This window comes from Protopterus annectens, chromosome 5.part1 (assembly GCF_019279795.1).
Source record: "Protopterus annectens isolate FY-2018-M chromosome 5.part1, PAN1.0, whole genome shotgun sequence".
Classification (NCBI taxonomy): Eukaryota; Metazoa; Chordata; order Ceratodontiformes; family Protopteridae; genus Protopterus; species Protopterus annectens.
In genome coordinates, this window is record NC_056736.1 from 445227471 (window position 1) to 445243893 (window position 16423).

The 16423-nt window shown below is 37.8% G+C and overlaps 1 protein-coding gene across 2 annotated transcripts in view; it reads left to right on the forward strand.

Annotated features, from left to right (window-relative positions):
- STYXL2 (serine/threonine/tyrosine interacting like 2) overlaps positions 1-16423 on the forward strand; it is a 512965-nt gene that overhangs the window by 141812 nt on the left and 354730 nt on the right. Inside the window, exon 1 of one of the 2 annotated variants that reach the window (XM_044073099.1) lies at positions 13706-13781. The exons of the other annotated variant lie outside the window; for it this stretch is intronic. The gene's annotated coding sequence lies outside the window, so the exon portion shown is untranslated. Of the gene's footprint in view, positions 1-13705; positions 13782-16423 lie in introns of those variants that run through there. 2 annotated transcript variants of the gene reach the window in all.

A 16423-nucleotide genomic window follows, 5' to 3' on the forward strand; every position in this document is an offset into this window, starting at 1 on the left:
TGAAAATGGGTTCTGTCCTAGTCAGATTTTCCCAGTAAACAAATGTTAAATAAATAAATTATATATATATATATATATATATATATATATATATATATATATATATATATTTATTTATTTATTTTTTTTTCTTAACTTGACCTTCTTGAATCTCCTCCTTACTCTCACATCTGAACATCTTTGGGTCTCTGTTCTATAGTCAGCTGTAATATTAATTCTCATTTGTAGTAAATGTTGTGGTATCTGATCCTTCTCATGACCACCCCTGAGTTTTGTTTAATTTTCAGAAGTGTTATATAAAGTATTAGTATATACATTTGCAGAAGACTATGCAACTGTAACACACATCAAAATGCATTTCCAGGCCATACTTACCAATCCTTTCTTCATCGGCCTTTTTAAATTGAACAAGTGATAACAACAATCTGAATGATATGTCCTTATTCACCTTAATGATGCATTTATAAGAATAATGTCTCAAAGTTAAAAACTGGGATGTTCATTTTCTTTGAGCGCTATATTTTACAGTGTTACCTACTTCAGGATCACAATTTTCTGTAACACATCATGAAGCATTTATATGTTGGCTTGCACATTTGCATGTGCAAGACATTGGCTCAGTGGCTGGTGTGGGGTTTATGCAAATTAGCCAGATAGCTATTATTGATTTTTGAAGAGCTAATGACAATAATAAATACTTCAAAGATTCAATCACAAGACTGGTCTACAGCAAACAATATGACAGAAGCAAACATGACAGAGCATGGCATGAGGAAGTGTAACATAATGCATGCGTGGGTTATAATGCTTATGTGGATTACAATGCATCATTATTCCATACTTAAAACACAATTACTGCAAAATGATATGAGTTGTAGATTTACCTTGGCCTTACAACTGAAATCTAGTCTTTTTTTTCCAGACACCTTTATTAAATTATCAGTTGTGATTTAGGCAATTTTACATTCATATAAAAGTAATCAAACTATATTAACATAACAAACATTATACTTCACATATATTGCTATATATCATATAACCTAAGCAGTATTACATAAATTATTCCTGCCTTTTTAAAACAAGAAGCATCTTTATTAAACCATCATTTACTACATAGGCAATCATATATTTATATAAATAAAACAAACCACACTGACACAATCCTAGTCGCAAGCATTTTACATCACAAACCATACTGACATACTCCCATTTGGAAGCATCACACATCACTTATAATCTACCCAATCATTCTCACTAAAACATTACATAGCTTATTTAAGTCCTGCCTCCTTTTAGACCTCATTCCTCCCTTGTATTTATTGTTCCCACAAGTCTCATTTTTTTCCTATGTAGTTTGCTCATACCTTTTTCTAATTATCTAAATTCCAGTTGTTTTATCTCAGTTACTATATTCACTGCTTCCAGTATAGCTGATTTAGATTTTGATTTCCATTTTCTAGTAAATGCTTTTTTGGTAGCCACCATTGTTAGACACAGCAAGGCCTTACCATGTCTAGGTAATCATAGTTCAGAAAAATCATGTTCCTCGTCAGACCAATCTGCCCACCCAGCACCTCCAACAGTGCATCCCACAGGGAATCCTTAAAATCCACCAACTCACTGTACTCCCAGAAAATATGTTCCCAATTACTTTTTTCTTCCCGTTCAACATTTATTGCTTGCCTGAGAAAAAATTCTGTGGAGTCTACTTGGGGTTTAACAATATCTATGTAAACATTTTCAGGCAAAAATACTAAATCTTCTAAATTTTGTCACATTGTTTCTTTGTGAATTGCATATCCAGTCTCTCTTTCTAACCTCCTCTGATTGAGTCTTATAGTTATCATGCAGTATTGTATATGCATACTAATTATTCCTTTTTTAATGGCAGTTTCTGTTCTAGATTCCATTAAAAACTCGAACAGTGCTGGTCTTTCATTTAAGACCCCCTATTTCTTTCTCTTTGCCTATACTCTAATATCAATCCCTGATAGAGAAGGCAATCTTTAACCTGCAGTCCAAATAAATTATTGGCGTCTTCCCATTCTATCATCTTGCTCTCTCTAGTTATTTGCTCCCAATACTTTGGTTCCTTTGGCAGCTTTCTCCAATAAATTCTGCCCCTTCTTGGCTATTGTTTGTATCCCTAATTGTAATAATCCCAATTGGCAGAATCTCCTTTCTCCATTCCCATACAGGTTTAGTTCTTATAATATTTTCTGCTAGTTTATGGATATAATATGCTGTATGATTATTGTTATTCTCCTTAAAGGCCTGCATCCAAAATCCCAGTCTCTCCTTGATCTTTAGCTTCCCCCATGTTTCATCATCATACATTTCCACTTTGAATTATAGTTTTCTGCTTGTGCTATCTATAGCTACTGTGTAACTCTGAAATACCCCTTCAAACTGGGTAATCCCAATCCTCCCTTTTCTACTGGAAGAATCAGCTTATCCCACTTATTCTTGCTGTCTTCCCCTCCCAGATAAAGTCATTCAGCCCTTTATTAATTGCTGTCTACAACTTCTTTCTCTAGTTGATAAAAATATGCCTGACCTGTGTATAAGACTAAAGGGTTAAAAACATTTTAACTGCTCACATCTTACTATCCATATCCATATAACAAAGCTTCCACTTTTTCAGTTCTTGTATTATCTTCTGTTAAGTCTCTTCCCACATATCCTTAGCTGCCACACTAGAATAATTTTTAATCCATACTCCTAAGTATTTTGTTTTATAATGTCCCCATAAATATGGGAATTCTTGAACCAGTTCATGTGTGGGTACATAATTTACCGCTATTGCCTGTTTTAGCTTCATTAATTTTGTATCCCGAAAAGATCTGAAACTGTCTCAAAATGTTCCACAACACTGTAATGTCTTTTTCTGGTTTTGTCAGGTTACGTACAAAATAATATCATCTGTAAATAGAGCCAGCTTTTCTTGACTACCATATCAATTATATCCTTGAATTTCAAAGTCCTTATTTTCTTTGCCAGTGGTTCTAAATATAATGCAAGTAGTAAAGGGGGAAAAGGACACCCCTACCTGGTTCCTCTTCTCAAGCAGAAATTATCAGAGAGGACCCCACCCATTTTAATTTTCACCTCCGATCCCTCATATATTCTCCTAAATCAACCTTATAATTTTTTTTCAGGAAATGCAAATGCTTCCATTGCCCTGCACATAAAGTCCCAGCTTACTCTGTCAAATGCTTTCTCTGCATCAAGACCCAACAACAACAATGGTATTTTCTTACATTCTGCTTCCCTCTGGGTCATTAGTGTTCTGTTAATATTGTCAAATATTTGCCTCCCCTCCACAAAACTATATTGATCCATATCTATCAGTTTTGACATTAATTTTGCAGTTGTTTTAGCCATTATAGACGTAAACACTTTATAATCATGGTTTAGTATTGAAATGGGCTTGCATGAAGCTGGATCTAACTAAAATCTATTATTTGTAGTATTTCTTGGTGCTTTCTGCTCTGCTGGTATGTGAAAGTTCAACAATGTCAAGGAACTCTAGACAGACTAAAGAGTTTCAGGAACACTAATGCCTTTTTCTAGAACTGCAATTCATTTTAGAGAGTGTGTTGTAAAAAAAATAAACTTATATTAAATAATTTCAGTGTATACCCTTGTAATGAGCCTCTTATCTTGAGCAGTGATGACAACTTGCCAGAATTTTTGTAATGTGTTTAGAGTAACTACCCCCAGGCCATGACACATGTATGTTTAATACTGTGCTTGCAGTATTTCATGATTTTAAAATGAAATCAAGTATTGGTTTATTGAACCTTTTCCTGTTATCAATGTTAAAAGCATTCTCTAGGGTCTCCATGCTCTTTTTTTGTTCAAAACTTTTATTTAGTGTCTCACTGCTGTTTTTCTGCTGTGGTGATCATTTCTGTACTGTTTTCTGCCTAACATAGTGTAGCTAGTAGCTGTAGCATAGTCCAGACTCAGGGTTGCTGTTTCTAGGCCTGGTTGTTGTTTGTAGTAGCTGTTTGAGCACATTTTCCAGGCCATTTTAGATTAGAAAGGGCCCTTCTACACTCTAGTGAGAGGATTGTGCTGATTGGTCCCTGGCTGGTAAAGGCTGGCTGGTCTAGGGCTTGGAGTAAGCACCTCATTGATTCTCCTAAGCTTTTTTAAGTTGTTTTAGGTTTTAACCTTCTGGTATTTAACCTCCACCCTTGAGTGGGTTTCTGCTTGTCTGATCATTGTGCAGCACCACAGACTGCTGCACAGTTGTGTGCCATAGCTTGACAGATAATTTTGACATTTTTACCTTAAATTCAGCTGTATCCCACTGGTGTAGTTGCTAATCTCTAGCACATTTTTACGCAGAGAGGCAGTACTAGTGAAGCTGTTTAACCACTCCATTGTAATAATGGCCTCAAGAATTTTTCTGCAGACCCACTCTACCTACTAGTGTAGCATTAAACCTAGCCTCTGAGGTATTAACACAACTTGCCCATTAGTAATTCCTACGTGTGACCCATTTCCTACCATATTCCTGTTTCTGACTATATAAATTCACCTAACACTGTGAACGGGCAATTTTCCACAGTTTCTCCAACCAGCTTGGTTACCATGGGCATCTTGAGGCAGTGTAGCAACTGCCTCATGTACACAGACAACCCTCTACTTCTACTCCACACAAACTTAACATGTGAGAGATGCAACTATATTAAAAATCTTGAATCAATGCTCTCTCACACACCAGCTGACACTGAGTGGGTTGTCAGCATGCACACCTCACCATCTACTCCACCCAAACCCACATCACACATACCTACATATGCGGAGGACCTCATCACAACCTTACCTAAACACCAGTGACCTTCCAAACACAAGCACAAGTGCACTACCCATAATACTTCCTCTGCAGAATGCAATACATGCAATAACTCATGCACCAGTGTCTCACCTGTCAAGCCCATAAGGCTAAGAACTAAACTTAACATATTAGTCATAGGAGACTCCATCTAAGACACACAGATGTCCCTGTCACCAGGCTGGGTAAGGAGAAGGTCACAGTCAGCTGTCTGTCAGGTGCCTGGATGAGCAATATCACACATGCACTCATCTCTTTCAACAACAGGTACCTTTATGACTCTGCCATAGTCCATGTTGGTGTGAACAACTTGAGATGTACCTCTCTGGACTATATGAAGAGAGACATGACTGAGCTCTCAGACTATATGTCTTAGGCAGGCATGTCCTTAGCCTTCAGCAACATTTTACCTTCATCTAGAATGATGCCTCAGTACAAAAAGAAAATGATTGACTTCAATAATTGGCTTAGTTTTTGGTGTCATTCTAAGGGGATCCAGTATCTGTCAGCCTGGGATGACATGGTCAACAGACCTCGATGCTTTATCAGAGATGGTCTCCATCTATCACTCCTGGGATTTCAGCTGCTGGCTAAGGCTCTTGCCAACCACATAGTGCCTTTTTTATGCAGTGTCACAAGGGCAAAACTCCTGATGTAAAAATACCAACCAAAAACAACCTCAAGGTCATGTTGCTAAATGCTAGAAGTCTTAATGTGAAACTGCACTCAATGGAAGCGGTCCTCACCCTGGAGGACGCAGACATTTGTGAAGACATGGAGACCTTGTTCAAGGTTGTGGAGAACATCCCAGCCATACTGGATTAGACCTCCTTCCAGATGTTCAGACTATGAACTGAAGGCAAGAAAACTAAAGGAGGTGGTGTATCAATATCCATCAAGGATAAATACACCTACAGATTGGTTAAACAGTATGACTCCATACAGATACTTCATGTGCATTAACTGTTGGCAGGACACCTGTTCAAGTCATTGCCAGGTACAGAACCCCTCCATGAATCAGGAAGCCCACTCTGCCTATTTGGATCAACTTGAGTCTATCACGATACATCATAACACCATAGTTTTGGGTGACTTTAACTACCCTAGCATTGATTGGATGAAGTACTCATTCTAAAACTCACTTGCCCAAAGGTTCCTCAACTTTGTCAGCTCCAATGTCCTAGACCAGCTGGTTGACACCCCCACCAGGGGTGCCAACATCATGGACTTGGTGATTACAAATATGGGAGACCACTGCAGCTCCCCCACTGTGAGTTCATCCCTGGTGAGATCCAACCACAAATCAGTCTCATTTGAGATAACTGTCACACCTGAGACCCTCCCCTAGCAGCAACTAGACTAAAAAAACTTTCCAAAGCAAATTATAATCTCTTATGGGATGGTATAAATAGCTTCACTGCACCTCTTCCATCAGAATGAACTGGTAACTATGCCAAGCTCTACACCAATGCCCTATACAAACACCTATATAACTGCATTGACTCAGCAGTACCTGTTAGGACCAAAACAAGCTATTCAAGGAAAACCAAACCTACCTGGTGGACAACCACCATTAACAGGATTTACAGTAAAAGGAAGAAACTGCTGACCAAGAGTAAGAAGGAGCAGGCCCTAAAGTGGACACTCCCTCCTCAGCTTAAATAAGCAAATAAGACTTCTTGTGAAGTCCTTCAATGCAAACTAGAAATCAAAATTAGCTTCCTCAACCAAGACAATCATAAGGCATTCTATAGTTACATCTGTAACTAAAAAGGTAAGGCTCAGATGTGCACCAAACTGGTAGTTAATGATAACACTGAGCCAGTGGACATAGCTAACCTGCTAGCCAACAGGATCGGTGAAAACTTCACTCCCCCATCCCTGCCACACATACTTCATGACATCCCTACCACCTGTCCCCTACCTTGCTTCTCTAAAGAGCAGGTCATAAACACCCTCTCTAAGGCCAAAAACACAGCATCAATGGGACCTGATAACATCCCAGGCTGCATCCTACATAGGCTCAAACAAGAATTAGCATCACCATTGGCTATTTTTTTCAATCATCGTCTAACCACCAGCTTCATCCCAGCTGAATGGAAAATAGCCACTGTTAGCCCCCGGCACAAAGATGGTGCTTCTACTGACCCTGGGAACTACTGACCTATTAGCCTGACTAGCCTTATCTGCAAGGCCATGGAGATAGTCATCACGGACCTTATCAACAAAGATATAGATAATCTCCAAACACTAGATCCTATCCAGTTTGGATTTGCCAAGGAGAGATCATGCTTGTTAAACCTGGTGGACTTCTATGAGACAGTCACAAGGCTCCTGGATGAGGGGAAATCTGTGCATACAGCCTACCTAGACCTAGCCAAGATGTTTGACACTGTCCCTCACTTGAGCATCATTGACAAACTCTCCCAGCTAAACAGCAACCCTTATATTGTAAGGTGGGTTGCAAACTGGCCATCTGATACAATCCATATAGTCAAAATAGGGGAATCCACCTCCAGCAGCAGGCCCATTACCAGTGGTGTTCCACAGGGATCTTTCCTGGGACCTCTGTTGCTTGGAATCTATTTCTACGAAATACAACCTAGAACCAAGGGACTGTGGCTGGAGGATGACTACAAACTGGGTGCGGTCATAGAATCTACAAATGATGTCAGCATCCTTCAAGAAGGTCTTACACAAACAAATGATTGGTCCCAAAGTCAAGGCCTCAAATTCAATGCAAAAAAATGTATTATCATCCCTTTCAGCATGAGCGATGTTCCTGCAAATTACCACATCAATGGCAATACTCTAAGTACGCACTCAGTGGCGAGAGATCTGGGCACTCAGGTTGACAGCAACCTTGCCTTTGATCACCATGCCTGCAGAATGGCAAGAAGGGCATTCTATATGACGTATCTCATAAGTAAGGGCATTGCCTAGAGAAAAAGTGAAGTTATCTCCTCTGTACTCTTCAGTCATTAGGTCAATAATTGAATGCAACACCCTTTTGTCAGGTACATTTCAAAGTACCTGTAGCATTTGGAGAGACTACAAAGGTTCCACACAAAGAAAATACAAGGTCTTCAGCAGCTATCCTATGTGGATCATCTGAAATCACTGCCAGTTTTTTTTTCTGTTTCATATAGACTACTCAGAGATGATCTCTACCTTGCATATAAGGTGATCTCTGACCCCACTTTATTGGAAATGGTGCACATCCACAACTCAAATGGCACATGCATCACTTGCTCTAAAGACCTAAACCTGGTATGTGACATCAATAGAACCTGCTGGAGGGACAAATTTGTCTCCCAGGGGTTACCACACCTTTGGAATAGACTCCCACGTCACATCAAACAGAGCACTTCATTGGCTCTCTTCAAACACAATCTGGACAATTGATTGGGTAACTGTAAATTCACCCCAGGGGTTCCACCTGTGTTCTTCTTGGATGGGGGCAATAGCTGCTGATCATGGTAACAGGGGTAAAAACTGGCTAGGCATGTAAGAGCCCTTGGACCATTAGCCTAGTAACTTCCTATGATCCTATGACATGTGCACTTAGTAGAGAAAGTGTTCTTTTCATGTCTTTATGTGTATGCTAATGACGTTTTTTTCTGTATACTTTTGATCTTTCCAGCCTTATGAAAAGTTTAGAATTTTGCTTCTTGTTTGCCTGTGTTTTATTGCACTTTGTAGCTCCCTTGTGGTTTTTCTTTAACATAGTAGTTGTGTGATCTAAAAATAATAGATTCTAAGGAAGAAAAAGATCTAATAGGGTGACATTTTGCTTGTTACATACTGTATCCATGTAAGTCCATATAATCTATGAGCCTAAGGTACAATTGTTGCAACGTTAAGGTCACTGAAGGTCAAACAAATGCAAATTTATCTTTAACTTAGTTATGTAAGCCTGGTGTATTTTATTACTTTGATTACTGTGAATTTCATTTTAATTATATTGTATTTATTTTCAAAGGTGTCAACAATATCAGGATAGTTTGCAAAGTCAAATGCAAGCAGCACAGTTTTGGGAGTGCTTTATTGATGTGTTATATTATGTGTTCTTTGTCAATGGAAGCTAAAAACTAGTGTGGAAAGGCTGTGGTAATGGTACATGCACATCTGATACCATGCTGCCCAAATAAAAAAATATATGTACACAATGATGAACACAAGGCATTCATATGTTTACTATGCTTACAGGAACTTGTCGTATGCTTCTGTACTATTTAAAATTAAAACCATAAATTCTGTTATAATTGTGTGAAAATGACCAGTCCAATAAGAAAAGCAGTGCAGTCCATATCTCTCAACTTCTTCGGCTAAGAAATCTGTACAAAACCAGAAACAAAGATGGGATAAAACCCCCAAGATAGGTATAGATTTTAATTATTGCTCCTACAAACTTAGGAAGTTGATAGAATGACATGCTTTGTGTTGTCGTGTATTTTTTGAAGACTATGGAGTCTGTAACTCAAATATTTGTTATTATTTAGTGACTTCGATCTTCAATGCATTACCAGAAAACCACAAATTGTATGAGGAACAGACCAAAAATATCAGTCAAAAATCTGGATATTCTGTGAAAATGTGGACAGTTAAGAGGTTTGTGCAGTTAGTCTACATATGTTGTACTAGATAATAAGGATCGATGGAAGTTTTCAGGGGTAAGTCTGTATGAATTGTATATGTACCAGTAGCATTTTAGTAGTTACTGCAGATTTATCTATTCCTTAGTTGGAGTTATAGCACCAGTAGATGGAGCTTGTGGTATAAATAGTTTAATCTGAAAGCCCATCTTCTGAAATCTTGTTGTTCTGTGGACTGGATAGGTAAAAAGTAAATAACGATATCTGGACAATAATATGTCTATTTTTGTTTATGAAGGATGTTGAAGTTGCCTATAACTGAGTATGACTGTCTTCCTGCTTTGTTTTCAAAGGGAAACCATAAGCACTACTATCTATTTTTCTGTTTCTGTTTCTCCTTAGCGTAGTGATAGTAACCCTTTTTATATTTACAAATTCATAGTGCCACTATAGTACAGCATGTTTCCACAGTTTCAGCTGATTTACTACATTTTCAGATATGAATCTGGTTGTCTAATTCAGTATTCAGTACATCGCTGAGCTTTATGCAATTTCACAAGTCTGGAATGTAGAACATGTACAGCCAAGCTGATCTGAGAATCTGTGGCCTTCAGATTTAATGGATATATGGAAGTGTTGTGTATCCTTCTTTGTGTTGTGTTTATTTGTGGCAGATATTTGGATAGCCTTATTTTCTTTCCTTTTTTCTTGGATTATGCATGTCTGCAAGTGCAACAAATTGCTCTAGCAACAAGAGTAGCTTTTGATGCAGCTTAGCAAATGAATCTGTATGATAAGCAATTCTGGTCCACAATTAACTCTATACTCTGCCCAGGAAAAGTAAGCACCCCCCTACCTACCACCTCTCTCTTCACCAGTAGCATTGCTGATTCCTTCAGTAAACACTTCACAGAATCTGTTCTATCCTTAATAAAAAATCACTTTCCTACACAAATTCCTCCCTCAACCAACCCAAATCCACCCCTCCCTACCTTCTTTCTCTCCACAGTACCCACTTCCTACATAAAAATACTCCTGACAAAACTAAAACCCACTAAACTAGCAGCTGACTACCTGCCTGCTGAATACCCAAAGATTGCAGCTGATGTCCTAGCTTCCAATCCTCCAAATCTGCCTCTAACACCCCACACTTCACTACTCAAGCCAAAGATAATACCTCCATTTCACCAACTGTCCACACAAAACTACTTGGTGTACAGATAGACAATAATCTCAAATTTGACACCCACATATCACTAACAATAAAAAAAGTTCACAAAAAACTTGGTGCCTTATATAGGAGCCGCCAATACCTCACCAAATCAGCAAGAATTTCTATCACCAATTCCCAACTAATTTCCACCCTACTCTATGCATCACCCATACTTACAAATCTTAGACAGTCAGACCTACACATACTCGAAGCCTGCTACAATAAAATCACAAAATTTGCCACTGGTGCCTCTTACCGCAGCCACCACTGTATCTCCCTTAGAGACCTCGACTGGCTTGAACTCCCACAACTCCTACACCAAACTCAACTCACCTTTGCTCAGAAGCTGGCAAACCACCCTCTCCAAATCCCATTGCTCCGTATAATTCTTCAACCCTACCACTCTTCCATACCACTATGCTCCTGTAACAAAAATCTACTCTAGGTCACCAAAGCCAAAAACTCAGCAGGTGAAGAACTATTTTCCTACACTATATCCAAGCTCTGGAACAACCTTCCCACTACCATAACTACCCTTCCTTCCTGCAGTCTTTTCAAGACTGCACTTAAATTTCACCTAAATTCTCACTGGCTTTGTCCTTGTCTAAACCCAGTCTATTAACCCCCCCTTCAACCTTTTTCTCCTTTTCCCAGATTTAGATAAAGTATCCCCTCTGTCACTATAAAACTGAACTGAAGATAAAATTCCATGATAGGAATTAAGATAAAAAGATAATGCTGGCAACTAACACATTGCAATGTTATCAATGTATTAAGATGAAAATCAGTTATTAGGTTGAATATCATTTCAAGTATAATATTATTTGTTTAACAACTTTTGTGGTCCTCAAGACTGTTCTAATTTGTACTCTAAGTAATCTGAATGCCTCTAACACATTGAATTGTTCTGTTTAATGTACTTATGCTTGTTAATCAAAGAATATATTTGTAATTTTTGGAGTTTTTTCTCCCCGGGCCTCTGCTGAAAACGGGCTACTAACCCAGTCAGACTTTACCGGTAAACAAACTTAAATAAATAATTAAATAAATAAGTCTATCAGCAAGGCTTCCTATCATAAATATGAGATACTGCTTCATCCTCATACATCAAAAAAATAAAATGAGAATGAACCAAAGAAACAGTGAATTCTAAAACATTATTACACCTTTAAAGCTTGTTTTGCAGACAGGCACCCTTCTTAATCCCCCCTCCTTTATGGGGGATGCAAGACTGTTGCACATCATACAAATCACACAAATACCTCTGTTTTGGCATTAGAATACCTCCCAATCCACGTTCTGATTCTGAATATTCTAAACATTGCAGTAATGAACCTGAAAATGTAAACAGTAGCCATGGCAGCAAACACTTTGAAGTAACTATCTGAAAGAGTTCAACATCACTCAGCATTGCAGGTTTACTGGTCTCCATTAATTCATTCAAAATAGACCATCAAATTCTGTCTGAATGGATAAAAGTAAAACGATCATGCCATTTGTGGCTTCAATGCTTCGGTTTATGACTTCAGATTCTTTACTGACATCCTGTTATGACTTCAGATCATTTACTGACATCCTGTTCCCATTACTATTCCTTCACCATTCAGCTCTGATTAATGCCTTTCCAGTTTAGGCAAACATTGCTGCACTGATCACATTTTAGTATATTAATTAATTAATTATAAAATAAATTTCTCCAGAAGTAAACGTGTATACTATGACTAACATCACTGTGTCCGTCAGATTTGTTTCCAAAGTGAAACAAACTGCAAAGCAGCACTGTTTCATTCAATGTGTATTTACAAGTAGTCAAAGCAAGGCAGCTAGCACAGAGGATTAAGGATCTGGACTGTTTTTGAGCTGTTTTTGGAACCAAAGAACAAAAAATGTTATTCCTCCCACCTCCATTTGCATATTGTGTGACTCTGAACAAGTCACTTAACCAGACAGTGTACCTAAGTCACATCTGAAAAGATACATTCATGTACAGTGGGCTCACCCTGTAAACAAATACATAAAATAAAAAAAATGCATTGCTCAGCCATAATACAGTAATGCTTCAAGTAGTGCCTTATTAATAGAGTATTAACAAAATTTTCTTGTGCAATATGATGCACTGTTCAATGCCTAGCTTTACTAACCAGTGCAGTTATTACCTAATATAGATAACAATACGAACACTGGATTAAGATAATAAAATATCTTGCCAACCATTTTTGAATTGACTGGAGGATTACTGTCTTCATTTTTACTTTTCATCTCCTCATATGTTTACATTTTCACTTCTTCATACCATGTCCATTTCAGTGTGTGTGTGTGTGTGTGTGTGTGTGTGTGTGTGTGTGTGTGTGTGTGTGTGTGTGCGTGCGTGTGTGTGTGTGTGTGTGTGTGTGTGTGTGTGTGTGCGTGTGTGTGTCTGTGTTTTGTCTATCAGTTTGGTTGTACACATACATACGTGTTGTTTTTTATGTGTGTATGCGTGTTCTAAGTTACATATATTATATTTTTATAGTTATAATTATTTGTTATAATTGCATATTATTGCTTTGACTAAACATTACTTTTCTTGGTGTTCCATTGTACTTGGGTTTGCCTGTGTTCGGACCATATGGATTATTGCTCTACCCTGGTTAACAAATAATCAATAAAATAAAATAAAAAATAAATACATTTTGACCAAAAGTCTTTAGCCAGTACTGTTGCAGTTAAGCTCCAGTGCAAGCCATTATTTGGCGCTGCAAATGCATGCTTTATATTTATACTGTATTAAAAATTTCTACATATAATTCTGATTACGCCTCCCCATTAAATCACAGGCTAATGACAACATTTGTATCAGGATTGTAGCCAACTCTAGTATTGCATGGCATTCCACTGGCATGACAGTCCACACTTCCACTTCCCCTTCTTTCTAACCTTACTCAGTTACAGTGCTGACCTTTACTTCTAATGATAGCCTGTGATCACAGTTGGTATAGAGAAGCCCTGAATGTGTGACTCAGAATTTTAAATGACAATGCAGGTGAATCAGATAATTTAAGGAACAGCACTGCTACTCAGATTAGAACTGGAGACACAGTCACATCCACTATCACCAGCAAGCAACAGAGACAATCCTGCGCAGAAGGTTAGTTAATGATAATGCTTATTATTTATTTTCTAACTGGGTAGAAACACTTCTATCAACTGAATTTTTTGGCTGCATGTAATAAGGTAATCTAATGGGGAAAGGTTAATGATGTTATGGGTGATATACTATAAAATGCACTGGGTATTATAACTTGCAAACCAGTATTCTGTCTGGAACACCATCAGACAAAAGTATTATCTTTTTTTGTACAGATTTTCAAGACCATATTTTAATGTCTTTCTTTCTCATAAACATGTAATTTTATGAGTTTACAATTACAGTTAAATATGGATGTAGGTAGATGATATAAAAGTTTATTTTAACAGCTTTCCTTTTACCATATATAGTACATTGTTTTCACTGTGTGTGTGCGTATGTGTGTTTGTGTGTGCATGCACATGAGTATATATAGGTGTTGAGATAAAAATATACATATATAAAGTGGCACATTTACATATTAACATTAAGGACGATGTAGAATCTAGCAAAACATATAAGGAAATTTCAATCACTGCAAGGTTGTTCTTAACCTTCCACCCTGTTATTGTCTCCTTTCTTAGTCTATCATATCCAGAAAGGCACAACTCAGAGATTGTATTTCACATGGACACTCTGACAGCCTTTCTTTCTTATATTATTGCATATTATCAGAGCATGATAAAAGCCTACAGATTTAACACCCCACTGTTGTATATAGTAGTGCACATATTCATACTCGAGGACAGAAGCTAAAACGGTTTGAGGGTCATAGATTTCTTCTAAGATCCTGCACTGTAGACAGTCTAACGGTCTGTAGAATAACAAGCCAAATGTTTATTTTGACAGCTTCTTTTTAGTTTTCTGAAGTTATTACTATTCTAGGACTGTTGTATTTCTTGTCCAGATGCCGTACTATCTTCTCAATGCTCACATACATACCTTTATCACCATCTCTCTCTCTCTCTCTCTCTCTTTCTATTTCCATATTAATGCCTGCTATGCTACTTTGGATAAGGAACACCTGAAAAGGTTTATCTATTTTGTCAACTTGGTCTTGTTCTATACACTTACCTATGTTATGGCCAAATAAAGACTTTCAACATATTTATTTACCTGTTTTCTGCATAAATAAGTTTATTCAGCTGGAAAATTTCCAGCCATGATCTGGGCCACAAGACCAGGTACAAGATGTAAAGTAATGCAAGGTGTGTACCACGTTGATGTGAAGCATAAATACTATATTCAAGGATACCAGCATAACTGCATATACAGGAATATGTACACATATTTTAGAGTTATTCTTATTTTAATATTGATGTTATTTTAACCACATAGAAGAGAGTTCTTGTGATCAGTTACATGGTAGCACAAACAATACATAGTAAACAGAGAGCATACTGTCACTTGTATTACTCAGAATACCACACACACACACACACACACACACACACACACACACACACACACACACACACACACACACACACACACACACACACACACACACACACACACACACACACACACACAATCTATAACACTGAGTGAGAACACTGAAGAGTACCACACAGTGCCCTTGGTCTTTTCTAATGAAAGGAGACAGCTAGCCTATCTCCTGTGCAGACAGACATGCATAAAACAACTTATAAAAAAACTTTTTAAATAGTCACGTCTGAACTGTTATATCCTGGAGATGCTGAGATCAACTCTGGCCTTTTGTTAAAAAAGTCCAAAAGACTGGATTTCCCCACAGATAAAAATACTAAAAATAGTTTGCATGAATGCCAAAAGCATCTGCAACAAAACTCTATATCTGCACAGACTGGCTAACCTTTGCCATGAAATCTCAGACCCCTACTGTACGTTGAATTTTATATCTCAGGGTGTGTCACATATAGAAAAGACCAATAGGTCAACAATGATGGGGTTTCACTGTGCTCATTCAGGACACTGTTAAATGCAATGAATGCACATCCCTATGCATGCCTGGCATGATGGCATTATTCTTATTAGTATACCCAGGAAAAAGTTACCCTGGGGTATGTATGTACGCATCTACCCCACTAAAGCACCAAAGTGTGTACCCATCACACTCAGATGGTTAAACAACAACAAATCTGGTGAACCATAGTGTAGGAGATGTTAGCATCCTGTAACAACTGCAGAATAACAATGAAGAGGTTAGCAACTCTGGTCATGGGCCTTTTAAAGCTAATTATGGAATACATAAGAAATACAATAAAACAGAGCATCAGTTAGATCATACTAAATCACACAAAAAACATTATAGAGACTGGCTGATCACCTAACCAATCATTTGTCAACTTACGCTCTCAGGAAGTACAATACAGTACTTCCTCCAAACAATAGTTCTGTAACTGGAATAATAACAGCTAATATAGGAAGCCAGAAGAATTTTCATATAAGCAGATAAGTATAATGTTTCAGTCAGTGGACTGGTTTTTCTATCTGACCTGTCTGACATTAATGCTTCCCGAGATTTTGGCACCCTTGATTAATTTTGTACCAGCTAGAGTGATAAGAATAAGGAGAAACAGGCTTCCTCAGATTACTAATATCAGCTAGAGTGATAAGAATAAGGAGAAACAGGCTTCCTCAGATTACTAATATCAGCTAGAGTGATAAGAATAAGGAGAAAC